The sequence below is a fragment of the Rhineura floridana genome, chromosome 1 (assembly GCF_030035675.1).
Source record: "Rhineura floridana isolate rRhiFlo1 chromosome 1, rRhiFlo1.hap2, whole genome shotgun sequence".
Classification (NCBI taxonomy): domain Eukaryota; kingdom Metazoa; phylum Chordata; class Lepidosauria; order Squamata; family Rhineuridae; genus Rhineura; species Rhineura floridana.
The window spans coordinates 253,317,916-253,334,603 of NC_084480.1; the positions used below are offsets into that span (position 1 = coordinate 253,317,916).

Consider the following 16,688-nt stretch of genomic DNA (forward strand, 5'->3'; position numbering starts at 1 on the left):
TCTGCCTGTTGGACAGAAGTCGTGGGTGTGCTCTCGGTGCAATGAGCTCCTGGCTCTCCAGGAACGACTTCATTTCCTTGAGGCCAAGGTGGCGGACCTGGAAAAGCTGAGAGAGGCAGAGAGGTGTGTGGAGCAGGCCTTCAGGGACGTTATAGCTGTGTCCCACTCCAACGATGATAGCTCTCCTGCTATCATGGAGAACGATGGTCTCGGGGAAGGAGAGCATCCAGCTGAGGAAGAGGGAAACAATCCCTTAGAAGGGGCCCATTCCTTGGGGGATGAGCAGCTATCCTCTCGTGCCGAGGATATATCTCCAGGGGGTGGAGGGATCTTTGTAGTGGGTGATTCGATCATTAGGAACATAGACAGTGGGGTGTGTGATGGGCGTGTAGAACGCAAGGTGTTTTGCCTGCCTGGTGCGAAGGTTGCGGATATCGCCCGTCGTTTAGATAGTTTGGTAGACAGTGCTGGGGAGGAGTCAGTGGTCGTGGGGCACGTTGGCACCAACGACATGGGGAAATGCAGCCGTGAGGTCCTGGAAGCAAAATTTAGGTTGCTAGGTAGGATGCTGAAAGCCAGGACCTCCAAGGTGGCTTTCTCTGAAATGCTACCGGTTCCACGTGCAGGACCAGCCAGACAGGCCCAGCTTCGCAGTCTCAATGCGTGGATGAGACGATGGTGTCGGGTGGAAGGGTTTGGATTTGTTAGGCACTGGGGAACATTTTGGGACAAGCCGGGCCTGTACAAAAGGGACGGGCTCCACTTGAACCAGAATGGAACCAGACTGCTGGCACTTAAAATTAAAAAGGTAGCAGAGCAGCTTTTAAACTGACTGAGGGGGGAAACCCGACAGGAGCTGAGGAAGGTCCGGTTCGGAATAAACCTCCCCCCTGGGATAAAAACCAAAGAAATGATGAAATTTTAAAAGGGGTAGGCCTAGAAGTAGGCATTGTGAGAGCAGGGGCACAGGATATAAATTCAGAAGAGCAAAATTACCACAGGCCTAACCACAAGTGCCAAAGACACTTGAAGAGAGACACTGCTTACAAGTGCCTGTACGCTAATGCTAGGAGCCTGCGAACCAAGATGGGAGAACTGGAGTGCTTGGTCTTAGAGGAGAGCATTGATATAGTGAGCATAACGGAGACCTGGTGGAATGGAGAAAACCAGTGGGATACGGTTATCCCTGGATATAAACTATATCGGAAGGACAGGGAAGGACGTATTGGTGGCGGAGTCGCTCTATACGTGAAAGAAGGCATTGAATCCAGCAAGCTCGAAACCCCAAAAGAGGCAGACTCCTCCACAGAATCGTTGTGGGTGGTGATACCGTGCCCCAGGAGGGACTTAATACTGGGAACGATCTATCGTCCCCCTGATCAAAATGCTCAGGGAGACCTTGAGATGAGATATGAAATTGAGGAAGCATCCAAACTAGGAAATGTGGTAGTAATGGGTGACTTCAACTACCCGGACATAGACTGGCTGCATATGTGTTCCAGTCATGACAAAGAAGCAAAGTTTCTAGATATTCTAAATGACTATTCCCTAGATCAGTTGGTCATGGAACCGACCAGAGGGACGGCAACCCTGGACTTAATCCTCAGTGGGGACCGGGACCTGGTGCGAGATGTAAGTGTTGTTGAACCGATTGGGAGCAGTGACCACAGTGCTATTAAATTAAACATACATGTAACTGGCCAATTGCCAAGAAAATCCAACACGGTCACATTTGACTTCAAAAGAGGAAACTTCACAAAAATGAGGGGATTGGTAAAAAGAAAGCTGAAAAACAAAGTCCAGAGGGTCACATCACTCGAAAATGCTTGGAAGTTGTTTAAAAACACTATATTAGAAGCTCAACTGGAGTGCATACCGCAGATCAGAAAAGGTACCGCCAGGGCCAAGAAGATGCCAGCATGGTTAACGAGCAAAGTCAAGGAAGCTCTTAGAGGCAAAAAGTCTTCCTTCAGAAAATGGAAGTCTTGTCCGAATGAAGAAAATAAAAAAGAACACAAACTCTGGCAAAAGAAATGCAAGAAGACAATAAGGGATGCTAAAAAAGAATTTGAGGAGCACATTGCTAAGAACATAAAAACCAACAACAAAAAATTCTATAAATACATTCAAAGCAGGAGACCATCTAGGGAGACAATTGGACCCTTGGATGATAAGGGAGTCAAAGGTGTACTAAAGAACGATAAGGAGATTGCAGAGAAGCTAAATGAATTCTTTGCATCTGTCTTCACAGTGGAAGATATAGGGCAGATCCCTGAACCTGAACTAACATTTGCAGGAAGGGATTCTGAGGAACTAAGACAAATAGTGGTAACGAGAGAGGAAGTTCTAAGCTTAATGGACAATATAAAAACTGACAAATCACCAGGCCCGGGTGGCATCCACCCGAGAGTTCTCAAAGAACTCAAAGGTGAAATTGCTGATCTGCTAACTAAAATATGTAACTTGTCCCTCGGGTCCTCCTCCGTGCCTGAGGACTGGAAAGTGGCAAATGTCACGCCAATCTTCAAAAAGGGATCCAGAGGGGATCCCGGAAATTACAGGCCAGTTAGCTTAACTTCTGTCCCTGGAAAACTGGTAGAAAGTATTATTAAAGCTAGATTAACTAAGCACATAGAAGAACAAGCCTTGCTGAAGCAGAGCCAGCATGGCTTCTGCAAGGGAAAGTCCTGTCTCAGTAACCTATTAGAATTCTTTGAGAGTGTCAACAAGCATATAGATAGAGGTGATCCAGTGGACATAGTGTACTTAGACTTTCAAAAAGCGTTTGACAAGGTACCTCACCAAAGGCTTCTGAGGAAGCTTAGCAGTCATGGAATAAAAGGAGAGGTCCTCTTGTGGATAAGGAATTGGTTAAGAAGCAGAAAGCAGAGAGTAGGAATAAACGGACAGTTCTCCCAATGGAGGGCTGTAGAAAGTGGAGTCCCTCAAGGATCGGTATTGGGACCTGTACTTTTCAACTTCTTCATTAATGACCTAGAATTAGGAGTGAGCAGTGAAGTGGCCAAGTTTGCTGACAACACTAAATTGTTCAGGGTTGTTGAAACAAAAAGGGATTGCGAAGAGCTCCAAAAAGACCTCTCCAAACTGAGTGAATGGGCGGAAAAATGGCAAATGCAATTCAATATAAACAAGTGTAAAATTATGCATATTGGAGCAAAAAATCTGAATTTCACATATACGCTCATGGGGTCTGAACTGGCGGTGACCGACCAGGAGAGAGACCTCGGGGTTGTAGTGGACAGCACGATGAAAATGTCGACCCAGTGTGCGGCAGCTGTGAAAAAGGCAAATTCCATGCTAGGGATAATTAGGAAAGGTATTGAAAATAAAACAGCCGATATCATAATGCCGTTGTATAAATCTATGGTGCGGCTGCATTTGGAATACTGTGTACAGTTCTGGTCGCCTCATCTCAAAAAGGATATTATAGAGTTGGAAAAGGTTCAGAAGAGGGCAACCAGAATGATCAAGGGGATGGAGCGACTCCCTTACGAGGAAAGGTTGCAGCATTTGGGGCTTTTTAGTTTAGAGAAAAGGCGGGTCAGAGGAGACATGATAGAAGTGTATAAAATTATGCATGGCATTGAGAAAGTGGATAGAGAAAAGTTCTTCTCCCTCTCTCATAAAACTAGAACTCGTGGACATTCAAAGAAGCTGAATGTTGGAAGATTCAGGACAGACAAAAGGAAGTACTTCTTTACTCAGCGCATAGTTAAACTATGGAATTTGCTCCCACAAGATGCAGTAATGGCCACCAGCTTGGATGGCTTTAAAAGAAGATTAGACAAATTCATGGAGGACAGGGCTATCAATGGCTACTAGCCATGATGGCTGTGCTGTGCCACCCTAGTCAGAGGCAGCATGCTTCTGAAAACCAGTTGCCGGAAGCCTCAGGAGGGGAGAGTGTTCTTGCACTCGGGTCCTGCTTGCGGGCTTCCCCCAGGCACCTGGTTGGCCACTGTGAGAACAGGATGCTGGACTAGATGGGCCACTGGCCTGATCCAGCAGGCTCTTCTTATGTTCTTATGTTCTTAAACAAAATGTACAATTTAAAACAGTAACAATATAATAGAAAACATACAAGTAATACAACTTAACCATACACTTAAAATGGCACCAGCCAATTTTAAATAAATGATAAAATCAAGCTGTTCTAAGTTAAAGAATGCTTACCTCATCAGTTTTTAAAACCTGGCAAAACTGAAATGTGTGCCTGGCATCTGAATTATAGTATTGAGGTCTCTAGGCAGACCTCCTTGGGAAGGGCATTCCAAAGACAAGGAGCTATTAGACAAAAGGCTGTCTTTTCAGTTGCCACCTATAGCACTTCAGTAAGGCTTCAGTTCACAGTGGAAGGGCTGACTGTTATAGGAGAAGATGATCCAACAAATATCTGGGTCTTAAGGCATGTAAAGTCCCTGATCCCTGTTAGCAACCTAGCCACAGTGTTTTGGATTAGCTGCAGTTTCCAAACTTCAAAAGGCAGTCCTACTTAAAATTGCATTGCAGTAATCCAACCTTGAAATGACCAGACATGTGTAACTGTGGCTAGGCTCTGTCCAGAAGGAGTTAGTGTTGGTAGGTCTACCTTAACTGATTGTGCCTCCAAGGTTAGACTGCACATCTTATCCTTTGAAGTGCAGTCCCTTTCAGAGCTGAAAGACCACCACCTGTGTGGGCAGAAAACCACCAAACAGAATCTTCATCTTGTCAGGATTGAATTTTAGTCTGTGAACCCTCATCCAGTTCATTATTACTTCCAAACACTGGACCATCACTTTTTCTGCCTTGCTTGTCTCAGCTGGAAAAGAAGATAGAACTGGGAGTCATCAGCATATTGATGACATCCAGTTCCATACCCTCTGATGACCTCATTCAGAAGCTTCATATACATGTGTGGACTACTTGAGGGACTGCATATTGTACATGACATGAGGCAGAACTAAAGACACCTCCCCCAAAAAACCCACGTCTTTGAATCGGCCCTTCAGGTACAAATAGAACCCCTGAAAAAAATTGTCTCCAGTCCTCAACCAGGAGAGTCCAGTGTCATAGGGATGTGCATATTGGTGCCATTGTCGTTTACCTGGATGGAGTGGCAGCAGATGGCAGTAGGTTGGGGCTGAGATCACTACGTTCCAAGCCATAGTGTTTTCTCTGAATATGTGGCATGGACTCAGAGTCAACATTTATAAAGGCCACACTGTGAAATACAAGCAGAAATATATCCAGATTGTTTACATCAAGAATAGATTTAGGAGCAGTGAATTGAATCTTCTTGTTGTTGTTGTTGTTGTTATGTGCCTTCAAGTCAATTACGACTTATGGCGACCCTTTGAATCAGCGACCTCCAATAGCATCTGTCATGGACCACCCTGTTCAGACCTTGTAAGTTCAGGTCTGTGACTTCTTTTATGGAATCAATCCATCTCTTGGTTGGGGTTCCTTTTTTTCTACTCCCTGCAGTTGTCCCCAGCATTATGGTCTTTTCTAGTGAACCAGGTCTTCTCATTATGTGTCCAAAGTATGATAACCTCAATTTCATCATTTTAGGTTCTAGTTATAGTTCTGATTTAATTTGTTTGAACACCCAATTATTTGTCTTTTTTGCAGTCCATGCTATGCGCAAAGCTCTCCTCCAACACCACATTTCAAATGAATTGATTTTTCTCTTACCCGCTTTTTTCACTGTCCAACTTTCACATCCATACATAGAGATAGGGAATACCATGGTCTGAATGATCCTGAGTTTGGTGTTTAGTGATACACCTTTGCATTTGAGGACCTTTTCTAGTTCTCTCATAGCAGCCCTCCCCAGTCCTAGCCTTTCTTGACTATTGTCTCCATTTTGGTTAATGACTGTGCTGAGGTATTGATAATCCTTGACAAGTTCAATGTCCTCATTGTCAACTTTGAAGTTAAATAAATATTCTGTTATCATTACTTTAATCTTTTTGACGTTCAGCTGTAGTCCTTCTTTTGTGCTTTCCTCTTAAGTTTCATCAGCATTCTTTTAAAATCATTACTGGTTTCTCCTAGTTGTATGGTATTGTCTGGGTATCTTAAATTATTGATATTTCTCCCTCCAATTTTCACAACTCCTTCATCTTGGTCTAATCCTGCTTTCCATATGATATGTTCTGCATACAGATTAAACAAATAGGGTGATAAAATACACCCCTGTCTCACACCCTTTCAGATGGGGAACCAATCGGTTTCTCCATATTCTGTCCTTACAGTAGCCTCTTGTCCAGAGTATAGGTTGCGCATCTGGACAATCAGATGCTGTGGCACCCCCATTTCTTTTAAATCATTCATAGTTTTTCATGATCTACACAATCAAAGGCTTTGATGTAATCTATAAAGCACAGGGTGATTTTCTTCTGAAATTCCTTGGTCTGTTCCATTATCCAACGTATGTTTGCGATATGATCTCTGGTGCTTCTTCCCTTTCTAAATCCAGCTTGGATGTCTGGCATTTCTCGTTCCATATATGGTAAGAGCCTTTGTTGTAGAATCTTGAGCATTACTTTACTTGCATGAGATATTAAGGCAATAGTTCGAATTACTGCATTCCCTGGGATCCTCTTTCTTTGGAACTGGGATATATATTGAACACTTCCAGTCTGGGGGCAATTGTTTAGTTTTCCATATTCCTTGACAAATTTTTGTCAAAATGTGGACAGATTCAGTTTGCTTGTAGCAACTCTATTGGCATGCCATCTGTTCCTGGTGATTTGTTTCTTCCAAGTATTTTAAGAGCAGCTTTTACCTCAAATTCTAAAATTTCTGGTTCTTCATCATATGGTTCCTCCGTGAATGAATCTGTCATCCTTGCATCCCTTTTATAGAGTTCTTCACTGTATTGCTTCCATCTTCCTTTTATTTTATCTCGGTCAGTCAGTGTGTTCCCCTGCTGATTATTCAACATCCCCACTCATGGTTTAAATTTCCCTTTCATTTCTCTAATCTTTTGGAATAGGACTCTTGTTCTTCCCTTTTTGTTGTCTTCTATTTCTATACAATAGCTATTGTAATAGTTCTCTTTGTCCCTACATGCTAGTCTCTGTATTGTTGCATTTAGGGTTCTGACCGTGTTTCTATCTCCTTTTGCTTTTGCTTTCCTTCTCTCTTTAACCATTTGAAGTGTTTCTTCAGTCATCCATTGAGGAATTTCTCTCTTTTTAACTAGAGGTATTGTCTTTTTGCATTCTTCCCTGATAATGTCTCTGACTTCACTCCATAGATCTTCTGGCTCTCTGTCAACTAAGTTTAAAGTCTCAAATCTATTCCTTATTTGATCTTTATATTCTTCTGGGATGTTATTTAAATTGTATTTTGGCATTATGATTACTTTGCTGTTGTTCTTAGCTTTACTTTGATTTTCGATACGACCAGTTCATGATCTGTACCACAGTCTGCTCCTGGTCTTGTTTTCGCAGAAAGTATGGAACTTCTCCAACTTCTGCTACCAATTATATAATCAATTTGATTCCTATATGGACCATCTGGTGATGTCCACGTGTACAGTTGTCTTTTTGGTTGCTCAAAAAATGTGTTTGCAAGGAACAAATACTGGCTTCACAGAATTCAATAAGTCTTTCTCCTGCTTCATTTCTGTCTCCTAAGCCCCATTTCCCCACAATTCCTAGTTCTTCTCTGTTCCTTACTTTTGCATTCCAGTCCCCCATGATTATCATCACATCTTGTTTTGGTGTGTGATCAATTTCCTCCTGTACTTCTGCGTACAATCTCTCCAATTCTTCTTCTTCTGCATTTGCTATTGGAGAGTAGACTTGGATGATGGTTATGGTAATAGGTTTCCCATTTAATCTCATTGATATCACTCGCTCAGACCTTGCGTTGTAGCTCCTAATTGCTTTTGCTATATCACTTCTCACTATTAAAGCAAGCCCGTTTCTTCTTGATTTTTCATTTCCTGCATAAAATATTTTGTAGTTGTCTGATTGAAAATGTCCCATTCCCGTCCATTTTAATTCACTCACACCAAGTATTGTAATGTCAATAATAATAATAATAATAATAATAATTTATAAGTCGCCTATCTGGCCAATGGCCACTCTAGGCGACGTACAACTCAATTAAAATACATCATAATAAATACAGTACAACAATAAAACAGTAAAACAGTGACAGTTCAGAGTAGCAGGCAATTAGTCAAAAAGATTAACCCTCCCCGGAAGTCCCGAAGGCCTGTCTGAAAAGCCAGGTCTTCAAGGCCTGGCGGAATACATTCAGGGAAGGGGCATGCCGAAGATCATATGGGAGGGAGTTCCAGAGGGTGGGGGCCGCCACTGAGAAGGCCCTCTCTCTAGTCCCTACCAGCCTAGCTGTTTTAGTTGGTGGGACTGAGAGAAAGCCCTGTGTGGCTGATCCATACGTTCCATTTTTTTCTTGACAATTTCTAACATTCCCTGGTTCATGCTTCTTACATTCCAGGTTCCTATTGTGTGCGTCATACAACTCCGGACTCTCATTTCGCATCTGTGCACATCATCCTCTGGGCTTCCTTTCAGTTTTGACCCAGCTGCGTCATTAGTCACTGCACTACTCGTACTTGTCCTTTGTTCTTCCCCAGTTGTTGAGTGTCTTCTGACCTGGGGGTCTCTCTTCCAGCACTATCTCATGTTGCATTTTGGATACTCTGTTCATAGGGTTTTTGTGGTAAGAGGTATTCAGAGGTGGTTTACCATTGCCTTCCTCTGAGTTTGGATGCATCTTAGTCTGGTGTCTCAGCTTTGACCATTCCATCTTGGGTGCCCCTGCTAGGAGCCTAGCCTCTTGGTCTAGACTTCTGACGGCATCGCTCTCAGCTTCTTCAACACTCTCAAACCCCCTCACCACGTTAAGGTGTGCATCCTGAAGGGGGAATTGAATCTTAGATAAGTGGAATATAGGCAGTTGTTTTATACCAGTTCAAACTTTTTAATCTCATTTCAGTATTTATCTAGGTTGAATTTTGTCTCCTGTGACTGGCAGTATCTCTCAAGGGTCTCAGGCAGAGGTCTTTCATCTCACCTACCACCTAATCTTTTAAGTGGAGCTACCAGGCATTAAACCTGTGTCCTTCTGTGTGCAGATTATGTGCTCTGCTACTAAGTAATGGCTGCATGAATATTGCTGTGTACATATAGCCACACGTTCTAAGTACATAAGTATACAGTAGTAGTAAATAGTGGCTGCTTTCTTTTAAAGAAGAGAAAGTGGCTTACTATTTGGCCCAGTTCAGACATAATATGAAAAAAAATCCATTATGAAAACATGCTTTGGAGACCCCTGAGCGCTTGTGCTCCCCGTCCCCTGTTTTATGCATAAGGACCAGGAGTGTAGTTATCCAGGGTCTCAAACCCCTTACTATTTTGAGGAGTGGGGTCCAGCATCCTGCAAGCCAAACAGCAAGACAAGGGAGTATGTTAGCCATTCAGAAGAGTCTTCTAACAAGCTTTTCCTGTCCTTTTCTGCTGATTGGAGCCAATCAGAGTGCTAGGAGGTGAGTGAACCACTGAGAAGACTCTTTTCAGTCATTAACATTTCCCATGTCATGTGTATTGCTTCTTAGGGATGTCAGTAATTGTGGGAGAAGGCATTAACAAGGATCTCATTCTCACCCAGCAACAAAAAAAAGTGGGGGTGACTGTGATTATCTTGAAGGGACCCTGCACTTCTGAATATGCCACTACACTCCTAAAAAGGACATGTTCAATTTTGAATAAACTACAGTTTCCTGTTATTTCCAAGCTCAGGAGAGTGAGATTTATTTTAACTGTGGATAGCTAAGATGGGCATAGCTAAAACAAACAAGGTTCAGAAAATGATTTCAGATCCAGGTTTGTTTACTAACCACTGTTAGAATAAACCATGGTTTCCCAAGTTTGGACATTTGGGAAGCTGTGTTTTCAATCTCCTGTCCTTGTACACAAAAGAGAAGGGAGGGAGAGAGACTAGCCTAAAGGAAACACTAGTTTTCTGTTATGTCTGAACCAGGCCACTCCATGTAGCTTGCTTTGTTTGCCTATTAGAATAATTGTAAAATTTTGTATATAGTTGAGGCTGTGTGTGTGTGTTATGTGCCTTCAAGTTGATTACGACTTATGGCAACCCTATGAATCAGCAACCTCCAATAGCATCTGTTGTAAATCACCCTGTTCAGATCTTGTAAGTTGAGGTCTGTGGCTTCCTTTATGGAGTCAATTCATCTCTTGTTTGGCCTTCCTCTTTTTCTACTCCCTTCTGTTTTTCCCAGCATTACTGTCTTTTCTAGTGAATATGTCTTCTCATTATATGTCCAAAGTGTGATAACCTCAGTTTCATCATTTTAGCTTCTAGTGATAGTTCTGGATTAATTTGTTCTAACACCCAATTATTGCCTTTTCCCTGGTCTATGGTATCTGCAAAACTCTCCTCCAACACCACATTTCAAATGAGTTGATTTTTCTCTAATCCGCCTTTTCCACTGTCCAACTTCCACATCCATACATAGAGATTGGGAATACCATGGTCGGAATGATCCTGATTTTAGCGTTCAGTGATACGATTTTGCATTTGAGGACCTTTTCTAGTTCTTTCATAGCTGCCCTCCCCAGTGCTAGCCTTTCTTGACTATTGTCTCCCTTTTGGTTAATGACTGTGCCAGGGTATTGATAATCTTTGACTAGTTTAATGTCCTCATTGTCAGCTTTAATGTTACATAAATCGTTAGTTTTCTTGACGTTCAGCTGTAGTCCTGCTTTTGTACTTTCCTCTTTAACTATCATCAGCATTCATTTCAGATCATTACTAGTTTCCACTAGTAATATGGTATCATCTGCATATCTTAAAATTTCTCCCTCCAGTTTTCACACCTCCTTCATCCTGATCCAATCCCACTTTCTATATGATATGTTCTGCGTATAGATTAAACAAATAGGGTGATAAAATACACCCTTGTCTCATACTCAAATTATTTAATCTGTATTGAGCCTGAAGGCCATTTTATGCCATAACTTCAAAGCAAGAGATTGGGCTTTTATGCATGTACATTTGGCCTCAATAATGTATTTCATTTCAATGTCTAATTTATATAATCAAGGGGCTGGTTCAAGGCTGAAGGATGTACAATAGTTCATGCATATTAAATAGGGTCTTGCCTCACCTATCATTTTGGTATTGTTGTCCCTGTAGGCAACTGTTCTTCAACCTTGGGGACCCAGATGTTGTTGGACTACAATTCACATCATCCTTGGCCATTTGCTAAGCTGGCTGGGGTTAATGGGAGTTGTAGTCCAACAACATCTGGGTCCCCAAAGTTGAAGAATAGTTCTATAGGTGATGCCATAATTATTTGATGTGGAGAATAGCTGGGGTTCATAATCAATATCAACTTACAGGAGCTGAAGTATCCTGGTATTTCTTGTCATAGGTGAGGCTTCTGCTTCATGGAAAAAAGCCCGAATCTACAGCTTCAAATGTCCCTGATCATGGAAACAAGCCCTTGGTTTGTCCATTTAGCTTTTAGGTAGTGTTGTTTGCCATACCACATCATGGTAAAACCTTTGGATTTTTGTAACTATAGGTTTACACGCAGATTGTGTTTATCTCTGAACGTTAGATACATTCTGCTTTGCAATAGTTCTCACTAGGTCTCTTCCTTCTGCTCGTCTACATCTCTCTCTGCTGGCAATGAAACTTCTGCTCCTTTCCAATATATCATTTATACAGGGAAGGAAACACACAGTTCTTAAGGCATCATATCAAGTTAAGTATTGTGAAACTTTCAGAACTTTTACTGTTCATAATGTTATATTAATATCTAATGTTTGGTATTCATGCGATGTATCTTGCTATGTTCATTCATTTTGTATTGTTTTGTTTGACCAGTAAACATCTCTTTAACTGTTACTCTAGTAAGGGTGTTACTGCAGTCCAGGCTTCTTCCTGCAGCTGCTTTTCCAAACTGCTTATTAAACTCAAATCGGGGTCTGTTTGATGATCTAATAGAAAAAGGGGAAAGCACTGCTGAAGCAAGAGAATGATAGGGGAAGTGAGTACATATACAATGCTAATAGATTGTTGCAACTGAGTGCATAGTGCTTCTGGATAGACCGGGGATGGGGAACCTGTGGCCCTCTAAATGTTACTTGACTGCAACTCTTATCATCCCTGAACATTGACAATGCTGGCTGCAGATTATGGAGTTCCAACAACATCTGGAGGGTCACAAGTTCCTCACACCTGGGATAGATCTTCAGAAACAGACAAAATAATGAACATAAGAGCCCTTCTGCATTAAATCAAAGGCCCATCTAGTCCAGCATTCTGTTCTCACAGTGGCCAACCACGTGTCTCTGAGAAGACCACAAGCAGAATGTGAAGCGCCATAGAACTTTACCCCCTTGTGCTCCACAATAATTGGTATTTAGAGGCATATTGCCTCTAATACTGGGAGTAATATGTAGCCATCATCATTAGTAGCCATTGATAGCCTTACCCTTCATGAAGGAAAATGGTATCTTCTTTGTTGTGACAATCAGTTGTTTATTTCATTCAGTTTTACTTGCACCATTACAGCATTCACTTCATTCCCCAAAAGCTGGCTTCATGACTACCAACTCCATTTGAGACATATATATCTAGAGAAAAGACAGTTCATATTGGTCTGTTAAATACTACATGTAATTGCACATCAAATATTGACTCCATGAAAAACATTTCGGGGGAAGGTCAGGCATTGTTCGAGTTTTGCTTTCATAATTCTGAAACAATGAAACTTCTAATACATCTTGTTTTATGAATACTACATTAACTACATTAGTAATCTAATTTGACAGCTGGTGCTATTTGAGGTCATAAATATTCTTCAAGGGTTGTTTGAGGTCAAATATGTAATAAGTGAGGTCAGAAATATTCTTCAAGGTTTTTTCCCCTTAAAAAGCCAAATTTCTTAGTTACAAATTGATTTTAAAGATGTTTCACATAATATCTTGCATGAGGAATTCAGTGGTCTATAATGGAAATTCCATATGCTTGCCAAAAGAAACATGTTCTGCTGAGTTGCACACCATGAATGCAGTGAATCAATAAATAATCATAAATGTAAGAAATGTTGGACGGACTGGAGAGACCTAGGCTCTAATATCCACTTACCTTGAAACTTGTTGGGTAACCTTGGGTTAGTCATCATCTCTCAACCTAACCCTCTCTCAGAATGGTTGCAAATATGAAATTAGATTCACTAATAGGCAAAAAACCTTGCGGTTTAAGAACGTACCTATAGCCCACAGATATTTCTATCAAACTTTAAAAAGCAGGGAAATTGGGCAGCTATAGTGAATGCACCAGGGGAGTAGGAGACCTGAACTCCTCTCTGAGATATTGTACTGCCCTACAAATTTGTCAAAATGCAAACACCATTTGGGTTAGTCTTTCACAGTCCAATCCACTTGCTGTGTAGCTTTGAAGAATTTGGTAATGTGCTTCTGAGCACCCCTGGTGCATTCACTATAGCTGCCCAATTTCCCTGCTTTTTAAAGTTTGATAGAAATGTCTGTGGGTTATAGGTACATTCTTAAACCGCAGTGTTTTTTGCCTATTAGTGAATTTCCCTGCTTTTTAATTCGGGAGGTAAGAAATGGGATCCTGTCCAAGTTTGCTGAGAATGGATTGATCATTTGCCTGTTTATTGAGTTCAGTGGAATTTACTGCCCTGCAATCATGCTTAGGATAGGTGAAACTGACCACATGGGATGGGGAGGGGAGGAGGAGAAGGAGGAGGAGGGAGGGGAGGAAAGGCAGAGGGGATGACTGGGATGGGAGCAGGCGGGGGGGGAGAAGGACAGGTTTGATCATTTGCATGTTTATTGAGTTCAGTGGGATTTACTCCCGTGCAATCATGTTTAGGATAGGTAAAACTGACTAGGGGGAGGGCTGGAGTGGGCAGGGGAGGAGAAAGAAGGAAGAGGGAGGGAGGGAGGAGAAGAGGAGAGGGGAAGGAGGAGAAAAGCAGGTCTGACCATTTGCATGCTTATTTTCAATGGCATTTACGTCTGTGTAATCATGCTTAAGATAGGTAAAACTAACCAGGGGAGGAGGAAGGGGGGGATTGGAAGGGGATGGGGATGGGTAGGGAGGGGCAAAGGAAGGGGGAGGGAAGGGGCAAGAGGGAGGGGATAGGAGGGAGGAGAAGGGAGGGTGGGTTTGATCATTTGCATACTTTTTGAGTTCAGTGGGAGTTATTTCTGTGCAATCATGTTTGAAAATGGAAATGGACTGCCTTCAAGTTGACTGGACTTACGGCGACCCTTTGAATAGGGTTTTCATGGTAAATGGTATTCAGAGGTGGTTTTACCACTACCTTTCTCCGAGGCTGAGAGGCAGTGACAGGCCCAAGGCCACCCAGTGAGCTTCATGGCTGTGTGGGGATTCGAACCCTGGTCTCCCAGGTCATAGTCCAACACTGACCTGGGGGAGGGAAGGGGAGGGGGAGGGGAGGAGATTGGGTGGGTGGGCACTAGGTAGAAGGGAAGACCCTTTCCTTTCCAAAAGGAAAACATTGTGAACAGTGTCATTGCTTTTCAGTGATTTCCCCACCTTTTTATTCTACAGCAGGCACATGTAGCCTCCCACACAAATTTAAACGAAAGCTGTCCCTGGTGATATCCACACCAGGTCTTTATTTCACTTTGGACAGTCATGGCATCTCTTAAAGAATCCTGGGAAATATAGTTAGTGAAAGGTGCTGAGAGTTGCTAGGAGATGCCCTGTTCCCCTCACAGACCTTCAATCAGAGTGGCTGACTGTTAAACCCGTCTGGCCACTGGAGCTCTGTCAATGGAATAGGAATCTCCTCTTAGTACCCTTCACAAACTACACTTCCCAGGATTCTTTGGAGGAAGCCATGACTGTCTCAAGTGAAATCAAAGTCTGGTGTGGGTGTGGCCCCCTGATTAGCCAAGCCCAGCAGCTGTGAGTCTGGCTTTTAGAACACGGACAGTTGGTTCTTAGTGAGCATGCCTGACACTATCCTTCAGTTCAGTGCAAAATATGTTAAATTAATTAAAAATCAGCCAGGCATTTTTTTTAATTTTTAAACTGCAGAAGATGAAGGACAGAGTATGGGGCAAGGTCAATAATAGGATTACAGGTACTCTGTGAACATGGCTGATGTTTAATGATTATGAGAACTCTGACAGAAAAAAGTCCAAAAGGGCTCTGGGTTTTTCTCTCTCTTTTTAGACTTTGAACTCTCTATTCTATCTGAATGTTTTGTGTATCGCCATGAAAATTGAGAGGGTTGTTAAGCAAGCATTTTTGAGTTCAGGGCTGTAAGTTTTGTAAGGCTTTGTTTTGAAATGAGCTTATGGGAAGCATCAGAATGGCATGTGGGGTATTTTCAATTTAACATTGCGGAATGTGAAAAATCTACACTGGCTATAGTATACAGCCACTCTTGTGGCTGTATAATAATAGTTTATGAATGCAACACTAAGCTCTTTGAAGGAAATGCAGGGTACAAATGTGATAAATAAGATTGCTTTGTAGGGATTCCCTAGAACGACCACACTGTCATGATAAAAGTATCTATCTTACCCTAGAAAGCTATTCATGTACATTTGAATAAAAATGTTTTTATTTTATGCATGTATTTATTTTTAAAAAATCTATTAAAAACAGCTGGTATAGCACAGTGGGGAGGAGAGCCTGGCTGGGAGTCCAAAGTCTGTGAGTTGAAAACCCTGCTCATGTCTTCTGGGTGTAAAGGGCCAGATAAAGATCACCCCCACAGTGAGTGGCTCAAGGGTCATGTGCAGGTCATGTGCAGGCCATTTCAATTTTCATTTATTAAAAAGTCATATCCTGACTTTTTGAACCAAAAGGACCTACAAAGCAGCCCAGACATACGTATTTATAACATATTATGCAAAACAATGAATTGTTAGCTAATTTTATTAAATTAAGCAGCAGTAATTCCATTTTAACTCAATAGAAATAGTATATGCAAGCCGTCTGAACAATATTGTGTGACATCAATGTTTAGTTCTGATTAACACTTTATCTGTACACAACAATTATTCAAAATAACTAAATGACTTGTAATAGACACACTTGTTTATTGAATGAAACTATTACAAGAATACCCCGCTATACCGACCTTCACTTAACGTACACTCGTTTTTACGGACATACTCCATACTCCACCATGCCCCTGTTTACGTACGCTTGCTTCACGCTTACGGACACTTAATGGTGTGTGGGGGTGGAAATAGATGCGATTGCGCCACCGCAAATCAGCTGGGAGGCGCAATTGTGATCAGCTGAGAGGCGCGGCAGCGCAGCAGCAGAGGCTTTAGCTCAGGGCTTTGAGGCTCAGCATGAAGGAGAGGTAAAAAAAAGTTTTAAAAGGTAGTGCTTCACTTTAAGGACATTTTCGGTTTATGTACTCGCTCTGGTCCCATTGAGTACGTTAATGCGAGGTATTCCTGTACCAATTTGCATTATTTAATTAGAAGTGTCATACAAAAAGTTGGAAGCCTATGGTTTTATTAAATGTGAATGACTACAGTCATGATGAATAAAGAGGGAATGCCGCAAATTAATTGTTCTCATTAAGCAAACATTTCCCCCAAATTCTCTACATATCTCTGTGGCGGGGGGGAGTAGAGTACTTTTTA

The 16,688-nt window shown here is 42.0% G+C and overlaps 1 protein-coding gene across 6 annotated transcripts in view; it reads left to right on the forward strand.

Moving 5' to 3' along the window:
- Window positions 1-16,688, forward strand: part of ASXL3 (ASXL transcriptional regulator 3) — a 197,348-nt gene that overhangs the window by 94,917 nt on the left and 85,743 nt on the right. The window lies entirely within an intron of this gene.